Here is a 14,069-nt window from a genome sequence, read left to right as displayed (position 1 = left end):
TGTTTTCACAAATCTCCAACTTTTCACAGATTAATCTTGTTTTATTTTGTTTTGTTTTTTAGTGGGAAGGAGTTGTTTGTTTTTTTCTGGGCTTGGTCTGCTATCATATATTGAAATGATAAAGCAGAAATGAATCTTCTCTCTGGGGCTTCCTCCGATAGACCTGCCCACCTCTTCTGTGGGAGTGGGGAGCAAAGGTGCTGTGTTCTTTTGTTTGAGGCAACAGAAATAAAAAGAGTGAAAAAAATTTTTATTTTTTATTTTTTGTATCTCAGAACTGCAGTTAGCAAAGGATGATTGAATCCTGGGTAGTAGGATCTAGGAACTGAATACTACATTCTAGATCCTGTGAGTGACACATTGCTGAATAACTTATGAAATTCCCATCCATTCTTTTTTTTTTTTATTATAAAAGTAATACATGGTTGTCATAAAACATTCAAATAGTAAGTGTGGATTTAGAAATAAAAATGAGACTCTTCTTTTACCCTCCTTCCCTTCCTCATCTTCTTAAACATTTTCTGTATATTTAGAAAAAACAACTAAATAGATTTTTTTCCTAATATAATTCTTCTGAGACTTGCTTGTTTCGTCTGACATCTTTTGCAGTCTATTTCATTCTTTTAAACATCTGCAAAACATTCTGTTGAACTGATGTACTATAGTCATTCTTCTCTAATAAATATTTTGGTGGCCTTCGCTTCTTTGATTATTACAAATAATACTTTATTGAACATACTTATTCTTATATCTTTATACACAGGTGTATTTCTGTAGAATAGATGTCTAGACATGGAGCTGTTTGGCTCATGGGCATGTTTATTTTTTTACAAGGAGGTAGCTGCTATCAAATTACCTTTCAAAAGAGCTATACCAGTGTTCATTTCCATCAGCAGTGAATGAGAGTGCCCATTCCTCCACACCTTTTTTTTTTTTTTTTTAAACCAGCAAACGCGAATTTATTCAAGAATAGCCAGAACTGCAATCCGGGATACGTGAAATATGGCGGAGCATAGGCAAGGGCAGAGACAAGGAAGGGGAACTTGTTTTTATAAGGAAAAAAGGGGGAGTTGGGAGGGGCTGAAGTAACCAAAGAGTCCATTGGAGGAAGCTGAGAATCCAAAGTATGGAAGCTTCTCATTGGTTGGACTGCTAGTCTCTGATTGGCTGGGCTGTGGTCCCGCGAGAGAACTTTTCTTCTTCCGGCTGGGTAGTGAAGTAAGCAGCATCTTCCTGCTGGAGACGGAGGTGTACATCTCTTCCTATTCAGAGTGATTGAAGATGCGTGGGGGGGGGTTTGAGAGCTACCCCTACAGGCCTGTTGGGACTCCAATTTTAGCTGAGGTTTATGAATTCCACACCTCCATTCAATGTTTCCATTCATTCAGATCCATTCTCTGATTCGCCCTATTGGTAGGTGTTCCTCACAGTCATTTACCTCAGAAATGTCAAGATCCAATTCTCAATTATAAAATTCTTTTAAGTTTCTCAAGGTTAAACTCACACTCTCTTTCTTATTGTTGGATTCCCATTCGGCCCATGGGAAGCAGATTTTAGAGTTTACCTTGATGAGTGAAAAAATGTATTGATCAAATAATTTCTTTTTTTTTTTTTTTACATCTTTATTGGAGTATAATTGCTTTACAATGGTGTGTTAGTTTCTGCTTTATAACAAAGTGAATCAGTTATACATATACATATGTTCCCATATCTCTTCCCTCTTGCGTCTCCCTCCTCCACACCTTTGATGACAATAAAATTATTTATCTTTGAATTTTTGCCACTCTAATATTTTATTGTTTTAATTTGCACTTTTATGCTTACTAATAAGATGGAATGTCTTTTGTTCGTTTATTGGCCATTGATTTTTATTTCGTGTTATCACCCTATTTACCTACGATTCCCATTTTTTTTTTTTTTTTTAAAGATTTATTTATTTTTATTGATTAATTGATTGATTGATTGCTATGTTGGGTCTTCATTTCTGTGCTAGGGCTTTCTCCAGTTGTGGCAAGCGGGGGCCACTCTTCATCACGGTGCGCGGGCCTCTCACTGTCACGGCCTCTCTTGTTGCGGAGAACAGGCTCCAGACGCGCAGGCTCAGTAATTGTGGCTCACGGGCCCAGCCACTCTGCGGCATGTGGGATCTTCCCAGACCAGGACTCGAACCCGTGTCCCCTGCATTAGCAGGCAGATTCTCAACCACTGCGCCACCAGGGAAGCCCTCCCATTTTTCTTTTGGATTGTTTTGATAGTTTTGTAGGAGCCCTTTGCAAAGTGTAGATATTAACCTTTGTCTTTTGGGATGTTCTGAATATTTTCTCCCAGGCCTTATCTTTTAACATTGGGGTATCTGTCATACTAATAAACCATTTACATTTTTATGTAGTAAAATCAGCCTTTATGGCTTCTATGTTTTGTGCTTTCCTAAAGAAGTCTTTCCTACCCTAACATGATGAAATGTCCTGAGTTTTTCTGCTGTATTTTTCACTTTTATACCTTTAATTGAACTGGTACTCATTTTTGTGTATGGTATGAGGCAAAGATCTAACTTAATTTTCTTCTGAATTGGTTTCCAAAATGGCTCTCATTCATTGGTATTAGCTTGTACGGAGAGCCTTTTTCACTTACAGAGGCAGGTGGAGCACAGGGATTATATAACTCGCTCAAGGTCACAGAGCAAATTCTAGTAAGGATTAGGTCTAAAATTATTTCTGTTAGCTGATCTGTGCCACTTTCCTTGTTTCTTCATTTAACATTTTTACCATAGGTTCTGGAAGTCTTGAAAAAATTATTTTATTTCTGTGATGTTTATTTCAATGGAATAAGTTCTATTAATAGGTAGATTAAGGTAGCTATGCATGTAGAAAGCTTCTTGAAAAAATAATTGCCTTTTGATATTGAAAAATATTTGTGCTAAATTGTTAATATTTAGATCAGTTGTGCTGATTTCTGGTGTACATGTGAATAAGATTTAGTAGAATGTGTAGCTTTAAACATTTGTCTGTATATATTGTCCCAATATTATTGCTTTTTAATGAGGTTTATTTACTATTAGTGTATCTAATATAATCATTTTTCTGAGGATATTCACTTTATGAGCTATTGAAGCAAATCAGACAAACCAAGGTTATTGCCATATAATTACTACACTAAACTCACACAGTATTAATCACATGATGTGTTTGACACAGGGGTAAATATAAAACTATTACAGCTTTTTAAAACACAACATGAGCAGATACTTGCTCATAGATTGTGTTTGATCATGCTTATTGAAAGCTCATTCCAGATAAAATGTTTCTACCCAGGCAGGATTTTGATTTGGTTTTATTTATGATACAAGTGGTGGTCTAGTTATTTGTGGGCATATCATTTCTTGTAATTTTTTTTTTTTTAGATAAACGCACGCACATATGGTCACCTATCTTGTAAATTATTTTGAAGTTAGATATCAGTTTTGGTATATTAACAAGATGAGTTTGGCCTCTTTTTCATTTCCTCCTTTAAAAAAAATTTTAATATAGCTTATAAACAAATCTAAGCTTTACATCTCCATGCTGAAATTCACTCATATTCTCAAAAGATATTTGCTTTTAACCTACTAAAATAATTCAATTTTTCTAGTAAGTTTTTATCGATTGAATTTTCTTAATTCTTTTGGTTCATTTTATGAAAGGTCATCATTAAAAACAACTCTCTCGGGGGCTTCCCTGGTGGCGCAGTGGTTGAGAGTCTGCCTGCCAATGCGGGGGACGCGGGTTCGAGCCCTGGTCTGGGAAGATCCCACATGCCGCGGAGCAGCTAGGTCCGTGGGCCACAACTACTGAGCCTGCGCGTCTGGAGCCTCCGCTCCGCAACGAGAGGCTGCGAGAGTGAGAGGCCCGCGCACCGCGATGAAGAGTGGCCCTGCTCGCAGCAACTAGAGAAAGCCCTCGCACAGAAACGAAGACCCAACACAGCCAAAAATAAATAAATTAATTAATTAATTAAAAAAAAAAAAACAACTCTCTCAAAGCAGGATCTCAAAGAGATATTTGCACACACATATTTATTGCAGCATTATTCATAATAGCCAAGAGGTGTAAGCAACCCAAATGTCCATTAACAGGTGAACAGATAAAGAAAATGTGGTATATACATACATGGAATATTATGAAGCCTTAAAAAAGAAGGAAGTCTTGTCACGTGCTACAACATGCATGATCCTCAAGGGCATTATGCTAAGCAAAATAAGCCAGTCACAAAGGACAAATACTGTATTATTCCACCCATATGAGGTATCTAATGTAGTCAAAATCATAAAAATACAAAGTAGAAAGGTGGTTGCCAATGGCTATGGGGAGAGAGGAGAGAGAATTAGTATTTAATAGGTATAGAGTTCAGGATGAGAAAATTCTAGTGATCTGTTGCAAAGCAAAGTGACTATACTTAATACCACTGAACTGTATACTTAAAAATAGTTAAGATATAAAATTTAATGTTTTTTACCATAATAAAAAAAAATAGCAGCCAAATTGAAATGTACCTTAAATGTAAAATATAGCCTGGATTTCAAAGACTTAGTACAAAAAAAGAATGTAAAATTAATAACTTTTATATTGTTTGTTTATTTATTTTTTGCACTTAAAAAGCAGTTAGGTCATTTGTTGGCATTAGGAGAGCATTCCTTTAAATAAGAGAAAGGACTCTGAACATTAAAACCTCATCCATTTTATGAAAACTTGAGACCAAACTCTTCATCATCTGTAAACTGCTTAATCACGAACAGGAGCAAGAATTTGAGTTAAATAAATTAAACCAAACTGTCCATCTACAAGAAAATGAAAGGAAAGCTGGGGGGCGGGGGAAGAAAATGAAGGGAAGGCTGAGGGCGGGGGAGCACCCCCCCAGAGTCCTTGCTTTCACACTACAGTGTTTCAGGTACAAGAATCCGACAGTTGGGACTTCCCTGGGGGTCCAGTGGTAAGACTCCCCCTTCCAGTGCAGGGAGTGAGGCTTCCATCCCTGGTTGCAGAGCTAAGATTCCACATGCCTTCTGGCCAAAAAACCAAAACATAAAACAGAAGCAATATTGTAACAAATTCAATAAAGACTAAAAATGGTCCACATCAAAAAAAAAAAAAAAATCTAACAATTCCCCAGTGCAGCACAAAACCACTTCCCATAAGGCAGTCATTTAATTATCAACTGTCCAAAGGCTAAGAAAATTTCGTGGAAAAGGAGCATACCCTTTGGCTCTGTGCGTGGCCTGTAGCTGAGGAGCCAAGTTCTTAAGAACCAATGATTGACTGCCATACTCTTGGGGAGGACGCCTTCATGGAATCTTAGGCATCCGTTCTCAGCTTCCCCATCTATAAAATGCGGCCCTGGCGAGGCAAGACCTGATAGGCTTCCTGATCGAAGCCTTCACACACCTCATTGTACTCCAGCACATGCCGCTTGATCTTGGACGAGTCAGCCCAGATGACGAAGTCCTACATGCTGCACGTGACAAGGAAGGTGGGGTCGGTGACCACGTCGGGCCCCTTGTGCACGTGGCCCTGCTCCATGAATGCCACGGCGGCCTGGAGGTGCTGCGCCAGGCGCAGCTCAAGGAGTACAGTGGGCAGGCTGCGGCGGCAGAAGGACGAGGCCTTGAGGAAATCGCAGAGCTCCAGTGATCCACATGTGGGCACTAGGCCGATAGCATACTTGTCCAGCAGCGCTTCGGCCAGTCGCGCAGGCGCAGCTCGCGCGCCCAGCAAGGCTCAGCTGGTTGTAGCGTTGTCGTCCTCGTACCGCTGCAAACGATGACACCGCGACACGCGCAGCTCCTGCAGGTTGTGATCGGTGGCCTCCCAGTTCAGGAAGACCATGTGCTTCAGCAGCTTCTGCTCACGGAATTTAAGCTTCCACACCATGGTGGCGGCTCGGATGCTCTATATTGTTTTATGTTGAGATGATAATCTGTTATATATGTTGTGTTAAAGCATATTAAAATTTTAAAAACCAAAAAAATCTCATTTAATAATGTATTTTATAGACAGTATCCCCCTTTTAGGGATTGTTGATATAATTAATTCTATCATGTTCTATATTTCTACTCTCCTGGGGTGCTTTTTTAACTTCTCTTTCTAAGGGAGAATCTATTCTTGCATCGGAGACCTGTAAGGAAATCGAAGTGTTGAAGACAGGTTTATATTGATTCAGAGAGAAGAGTGTAATTTAGGGAGTCAGCACCACCCTTTATACCCCAGTGTGGTGTAATATGGTTTTGTGCTTGAGGTGCTGTTTTTTAAATGTCTTAACAACAATGTCTTGATTAAATTCTCTTCTTACTAATTACATTCTTCCCAACTTAAATGTCTAGTTATAAAATGCCCTTTTAATTTTTCTGAATTGTTAATTATACAGACCTTTTGTAAGTTCTGATAGTTAGTCCTTACCGTTATTTCTGCTCCTACTCTAACTCCTTAACCTACAGTTCTCTCTTCCTCACATTCATCTTACACTGTGGTACAACTTTTAAAAGTTTATTCTTTCTAAATCTCTACAGTTGATAGCCCTTGTTTTATATTTGACTACCGAATTTAACACTAAACTCTTTGGGAACCATTCTTTTGGTGCTTATTTAAAGGCTTTGCGAAGCTCTGTAGCATTTCCTAAATACAGAGAAAATGAAAGTATTTCCAAATCACTCATTTTATAGATCATTATCTTCAAAACACAAACCTTGGTATTTGGCCATAGGAAAGGGTTTTTTGGTTTGTTTGTTTTTAACATTTTATTTTCTGTTTTTACCATCAGTTTTTCACCAACTTTTTTTTTCCTTTGGACCATTAAAATATATACATGTTGAAATAAACTTTTTAAGAAGTACCAAATTGAATGCTTTGTAAACTCAATCATTACTACACAGCAGTAAGCTGGACATCAGGAAAATAGTTGGATTTCTTTCTTTAATATTTATTTATTTGGCTGCGCCAGATCTTAGTTGCAGCACGTGGGATCTTCGTTGTGGCATGCAGGATCTTTTTTAGTTGCCGCGTGTGGGATCTTTAGTTGCAACATGTGGGATCTAGTTCCCTGACCAGGGATGGAACCTGGGCCCCCTGCATTGGGAGTGTGAGTCTTAACCACTGGACCACCAGGGAAGTCCCTGGATTTCTATATAATCTTTTCAGATTGTTTTTGGGAGAAAGGAAGTGAGAGTTATTTTCAAGTTTATTAGTATTTTGAAAATGCCACAAAGAGGTTCAATAGATAGTTATGCTCATGGAATTTTTCCTGCTGGGAATTTTAGTATAACCATAAACATTTTATACTAGGTCTTTGGGAAACTTTCAGTTGCTAATAAATTTTCTAATATACGTTGAAGTCACTTAAAAAATTAATTCTTTGAAAATATCTTTAAGTTCTAAACTCTATTTTATGAGGTTTTTCCTGTGTTTCATAATTGAAAATGACTAGACTGTGGATTGCTGCTACACTTACTTACAGGTTAAAGTGGTGACTTTAAACAACAATGAATAGGGTAGCTCATGTGGCTCTCAGAAAACTACAGTTAATTTAATAAAAGTCTTATTTATTTAGCTTATATTTTACTTATGGACAAATAATATGCTTTCATGGAAAAATATTACTTGAAAGGCAAAATGTAGTAAAATGTATTTGCACAGTTCCTTGAAATTGTTTTAAGGCTGCTTTTTTGGAGACATTACTGTTATCATATAGTTGTAAAATGTTTTGAAATACATAGCATTATGTAAATATAGATAACGAAATGCATGTTCAGTTGCAAGAATTTCCAGTGGTGTCATGAGGAGAAGGTAGTGTTTATTTCTCCCAAATTTTATGTTCACTGGAGGGTATGGACACAAGTCCTGCCCTAAGCACTGCGCCTTTCCTTTCCCACTGGGAGTCTGTGAACTGAGGTTTTGGCAGAAGTACGGGGTGGAGGGGGAGGGAGATTGTAGTAAAGAGGAGGTACAACATGATGGCAGGCAGTGAAAGGCCAGGCTAAGGCTTTTTGCTCTGTCTTCAGCTCTACAAGAACAGAAGCTTTTGCCAGCATGGTCACTGCCATTGGCACCAGAAAACGTCAATAAATATATACTGAATAAATGAAGATGTCAGTAAGTTTCCACAGACTGTTAAGAATCCCTGTTCTGCACACTAACTTTGAAAATCTGAAGTGGGGTAACTAAAAATCCTAACTTCAGAATATTTTATTTATTGTTAGCAGAAGAAAAGTGAATTGGTAACCTGTCACGTTTGACTTTATATTCAGTACTTTCTTAAATATATTCCAACAGATCCAGCTTTAACAGATTCTTCTCTTTAAGTGTCCCTACCTGTAAGCCAGTAGATTATTATTTTGCACAAAAAAAAAAAAAAAAAAAGATTTTCTATGCAAGTCTGAACTCTTTCTTTGCTTCCAAGGGCCTCCATAAGATGCCTTTAGCCTACTTATGCATATTTTCTCTACTGTTTAAAGGACCTTCCTGCTCCTGCCCAGTGTCTCTCAGTAAGGTCTTCCATGCATATCTCGTTTCCTTCCCCCTCTCATGCCTTTGTTCAGGCAAAGAGACCCTTCTTTCTGACCAGGAGCAAATCTAGGTTTTGTGGGAATGCTCTTTAGGAAAAAGAAAGTCAGATAACCAACAAGGACCTACTGTATAGCACAGGGAACTCTACTCAATATTCTGTGATAACCTATATGAGAAAAGAATCTAAAAAAGGATGAATATACATATATGTATAATTGAATCACTTTGCTAACACAACATTGTAAATCAACTGTACTCCAATAAAATTTTTAAAAAAGAAAAAGAAAATTTCAAATACATAATTGGTACAAAAGTGAATATTTATTTACAATGAGGAAAGAAATCACAAAAATGGCAACTTAAAAGTTGACAAATACAAAATTCAGAAAAATAACATATTTATATTAATTTGTATTAATATTTGCCTAACACATTGCTGTAATGTTTTTTTCCCAACATTTTTTGGCTGCTTACTCTTTGATTGACCCTTCATATTACGACAATTCTGTGATATTTTCTAAAAAGAGATGGAGATAATTCAGTGTTTCCTATAGCATGTTTGACCAAAATATGTTGTTTGTTATTGATAGATTAGAGAAGTTCCTTTCATCTTCACAACCTGTTATTGGCTACATCATATAAATTTGTAAGATTGTTATCAATTTTGGGAAAACCTCAAGCAAATATCTTTTATAAATAAGCTATAAGATTGCAAGGCTTCATTTTTTTCTCATATGTTGACTACCCTGAAATACTCTTTGAATTGACACGTTTATTTCATGGTATGATCTGGCCCTGCACATTTCTGTCAGTATGCACAGTGAGTTGGCCCAGCAACATCTTTGTACACAGGATGGTTAATAGTAACTCAGCCATACAAGGAAGTGACTGAGAACCACATAAATATATTCCATTAAAACCAAAGGGAGTTCCCTGGGGGTACAGTGATTAAGAATCCACCTGCCAATGCAGGGGACACGGGTTCGAGCCCTGGTCCGGGAAGATCCCACATGCTGCAGAGCAACTAAGCCCGCAAGCCACAACTACTGAGCCTGCATGCTACAACTACTGAAGCCCTTGCGCCTAGAGCCTGTGCTCTGCAACAAGAGAAGCCACCGCAGTGAGAAACCCATGCACCGCAGCGAAGACCCAATGCAGCCAAAAATAAATTAATTAATTTAAAAAAATAAAACAAAACCAATAGAATATCATCAACACAGCTTTCCCTTTAGGAATCCCCCAAATGCCTACAGCCACTCTTACTCTATTGACAGAGGGGATCATGGTGGGGGGAAGTTGAGATGGAAAGAGGCTGTGGTTTTGACAATCTGTGTTAAGATTGTGAGGAAAAATACATTGTCTTTGCACATTTTTAAAAATAATTGGTCATTTGGAACAAAGTTGGAGAACCCACACTCCTAATTTCAAAATATATTACAAAGCTACAGTAATCAAAAACAGTGTGGTACTGGCATTAAGACAGGCAAATAGCCAAATGGAAAGAATAGAAAGCCCAGAAATAAACCCTCATATAAGGTCAGATTATCTTTGACAAAGGAGCTAAGACCATTCAGTGGGGAACAGAGAGTCTTTTCAACATATGGCAATGGGAATTTTCAATACCCATTTGCAAAAGAATGAAGTTGGACCCTTATCTTACACTATATACAAATATTAACTCAACATGGATCAAAGACCTAAGCCTAAGACCTATACCTATAAAACTCCTAAAAGAAAACATAGGAGAAAAGCTTCATGACACTGGACTTGGCAGTGGTTTTTTGGATATGACACCAAAACATAGGCATAAAAGCAAAAATAGACAAATGGAACTACATCAAAGTTTAAAATTTTTATGCATCAAAGAACACAGTCATAGAGTAAAAAGGCATTCTACAGATTGTGAGGAAATATTTGCAAATCATATTATCTAATAAGAGATTAATATCCAGAATATATAAAGAACAACTCAACAACAGCAAAAATCAAATAACCTGATTAAAAAATGTCCAAAGGCCTTGAATAGACATTTCTCCAAAGATGATAACATAAATGGCCTTTACGCATATGAAAAGATGCTCAGCATCACTAATCATCAAGGAAATGCAAATCAAAACCACAATGAGATGTCATTTCACACCCACCAGGACAACTACTATCCAAAAAAAAAAAACAAAACAAAAAACAAAATAACAAATGTTGGCAAGGATATGGAGAAATTGGAACCTTTGTGCACTATTGGTGGGATTATAAAATGGTATAACTTCTATGGAAAACAGTGTAGAGTTTCCTCAAAAAAATCAAAAATAGAACTACCAAATTATCCAGGAATCCCCTTTCTGGGTATGTATCCAAAAGAATTGAAAGCAAGGTCTTGAAGAAATATTTGCACACTCATATTCATAGCAGCATTATTCGTAATAGCCAAGGGGTAGAATCAACTCAGGTGTCCCATTGGTGGATGAATGGATAAACAAAATGTGGTATATATAGGAAATGGAATATTATTCACTCATAAAAAGATGGAAATCCTATTAAATGCTACAACATGGATGGAACCTTGAAAATATTATAAGTGAAATAAGCCAGTCACAAAAAGACAAATACTGTATGATCCTACTTTTATGAGGTATCTAAAGTAGTCCAATTTATATAAATAGAAAGTAAAATGGTGGTTACCAGGAGCTTGGGGGGAGGGGGAGTTGTTTAATGGGTATACAATTTCAGACTTGCAAGATGAAGAAATTCTGGAGATCTGTTTCACAACAATGTGAATATATTTAACACTGCTGAACTGTACACTTAAAAATGGTTAAGATGGTAAATTTTACATATTTTACTACAATAAAAAAAAGAAAAAAGATCATCTGGACATAGTTTCAGGACCCCTCCTAGGGCTTTGGGAGAGCCCCATGAAAGTGAGGGGTCCTGCAGCTAAAGCTTCATTAGCTTCATATTGAAGCAACTGGGTTTTTTGCATTCTTCTGGTTTTGTTTTTTGTTTTACTTTTATTTGCATTTATTTTTGGGGGGCATTTATTCTGGTCCGTAAGTTTTTGTTTCTTCTGGAATATCTTTTTCTTCTGTGCAACCTCTTCTTCTGGTTTAGGAACCATCTGTTCTTTTTCAGTAAGGCTATCTCAATGTGGCAGGGAGAGCCCATGTATGGGTTGATCTGACCATGAGCTCTGTTAAGTCCTGCACCACGTCCTGGGGACTTCATTCACCTGGATGTGCTCAATGACCAGAGAATCTACCCCTAAGCCCTTAAGTTCAGCATTACCCTATGCATTATTGAGCATGTGCAGTAAAAATTCAGCACTCTTTCTGGGCCATGGAGCCCCACTGTTTGGCCCGGGCACACCTACCAACTCCACCATTGTAACGACAGGATGGCACACATTGCTGAAACATCTATTTTGACCATTCTGATTCTGTCCTTCCTTTGAAACTCAGCTCAAATGAGTTTCAATGTCTCAATTTTCTAACTCCTGTCTCTCTGAGGGTTGGAACCATATAGTTAACAATTTACCTTATACTTTCTTGTTGACTGTCCAGTGTCTTATCTCCTAATCATAGGATGTTAAGTGTTGTTTCTTTTGCATCTGATAAATACCCAGGTTAATAGTATTCATCTGTTCATTCTTTTGCTTATTCATTTGGTCATTCATTCAGCAAACATTAATTGAATTCTTCCTATGTACTAGAGATAGAAATAATAACCATATACCCTGCCCTTAAGAAGCTCATAGTTTAGAGGGGGAAGCACCAAGTAAATGGGTAACAATAACAATAGGGTTTGAAGGTGCTTCCATAGAGGCATGTACAGGGTGCCAGGAAGCACAGAGGACACTGAACTCAAACAGAAGTGTCAAGGAAGGCATCCTCCAGACGCAAATTTGATTTTTGAGGTTTGGTTCTAAAGACTCTGAGAATTTTTTTTTAGTGTTCCTTAAAAGGTCTGCTAGCATTCTAATTTATAAATGTGTAATAAGAGTGTAAATGCTAACCTTCTCCAAAGATTTTGGATTCTAGTTGTGTTAGAGATTCCACTGTAGTTTTGGCTACTGTTTCTATCTATATACCTTCTGACTTTGTTGGGGACAAAAATTCTGAAAAAACTTAGTTCTTACATTTATTTCTCGTCAGCCTTCTTCATCGCTGTCGTTTGGTAGTGCTGAAGTTGATAAGACTTAGAAAAGCTTTTGCCTTTCCTCTGTTTTCTACACGACAAACTCCTACTGATTCTTTAAGACTCCGTTTAAAATCTTACCTCTCCTGTGTAACCTTTTCTGACTCTCAGCAGTTAGTTCTTTGTATTCTTATAGCGTAACTATCTATATATCTCTATTTATACTTTAATTATGGCAGTTACCATGCTATATTTTAATTATGGATTTACATGTCTCTGTCCTTCAAGGTGTTAAAATCCTCTTTGTACCCTCCTGGGCTTGTTTCTAGCACAGCATCTAATACATAGTAGATGCTTAAAAGATGGTTCTTGACTGAATGAACAGTGAGTTCAGATTTTGGAGTCTTATTTTTTTTTTTAAAGGATTTTCTTATTTATTTATTTATTTATTTATTTATTTTTGGCTGTGTTGGGTCTTCGGTTCGTGCGAGGGCTTTCTCCAGTTGCGGCAAGCGGGGGGCCACTCTTCATCGCGGTGCGCGGGCCTTTCTCTATCGCGGCCCCTCCCGTCGCGGGGCACAGGCTCCAGACGCGCAGGCTCAGCAATTGTGGCTCACGGGCCCAGCTACTCCGTGGCATGTGGGATCTTCCCAGACCAGGGCTCGAACCCGTGTCCCCTGCATTAGCAGGCAGATTCTCAACCACTGCGCCACCAGGGAAGCCCCTGGAGTCTTATTTTTGAAAGGGTGGATTGGCCTTACTATACTTCATGGTCACAGATTGCATTCTTTTTTTTTTTTTTTTTTTTTTTAAATATTTACTTAATTGGCTGTACCGGGTCTTAGTTGCAGCACGCGGGATCTTTCAGTTGTGGCATGCAGCATATATATTTTTTTAAATAAATTTATTTATTTTATTTTTGGCTGCGTTGAGTCTTCGTTGCTGCGCGCGGGCCATCTCTAGTTGCAGTGAGCAGGGGCTACTCCTCGTTGTGGTGCACAGGCTTCTCATTGCGGAGCACAGGCTCTAGGAGCACAGGCTTCAGTAGTTGTGGTTCGCGGTCTCTAGAGCGCAGGCTCAGTAGTTGTGCCGCACGGGCTTAGTTGCCCCACGGCATGTGGGATCTTCCCGGACCAGGGCTCGAACCCATGTCCCCTGCATTGGCAGGTGGATTCTTAACCACTGTGCCACCAGGGAAGCCCCCATGCAGGATCTTTAGTTGCGGCATGTGGGATCTAGTTCCCTGATCAGGGATCGAACCCAGGCCCCCTGCATTGGGAACATGGAGTCTTAGCCACTGGACCACCAGGGAAGTCCCACAGATTGCATTCTTAACAACAACCAGTTATCTAACTTACGATAGAAGCCCCTCTACCACATCCATCTGATCCAGGCTATTCTCCCTCA

The 14,069-nt window shown here is 38.3% G+C and overlaps 1 protein-coding gene and 1 pseudogene across 4 annotated transcripts in view; one reads left to right on the top strand and one right to left on the bottom strand.

Annotated features, from left to right (window-relative positions):
- TNRC6B (trinucleotide repeat containing adaptor 6B) overlaps positions 1-14,069 on the top strand; it is a 263,020-nt gene that overhangs the window by 100,267 nt on the left and 148,684 nt on the right. The window lies entirely within an intron of this gene.
- Positions 5,355-5,903, bottom strand: LOC103018797 (U3 small nucleolar ribonucleoprotein protein IMP3-like; annotated as a pseudogene).

Source organism: Balaenoptera acutorostrata, chromosome 11, assembly GCF_949987535.1.
Source record: "Balaenoptera acutorostrata chromosome 11, mBalAcu1.1, whole genome shotgun sequence".
In the NCBI taxonomy this organism is placed as follows: domain Eukaryota; kingdom Metazoa; phylum Chordata; class Mammalia; order Artiodactyla; family Balaenopteridae; genus Balaenoptera; species Balaenoptera acutorostrata.
Note: the sequence above shows the minus strand (reverse complement) of the source record. Positions and strands in the feature narration are given on the sequence as shown.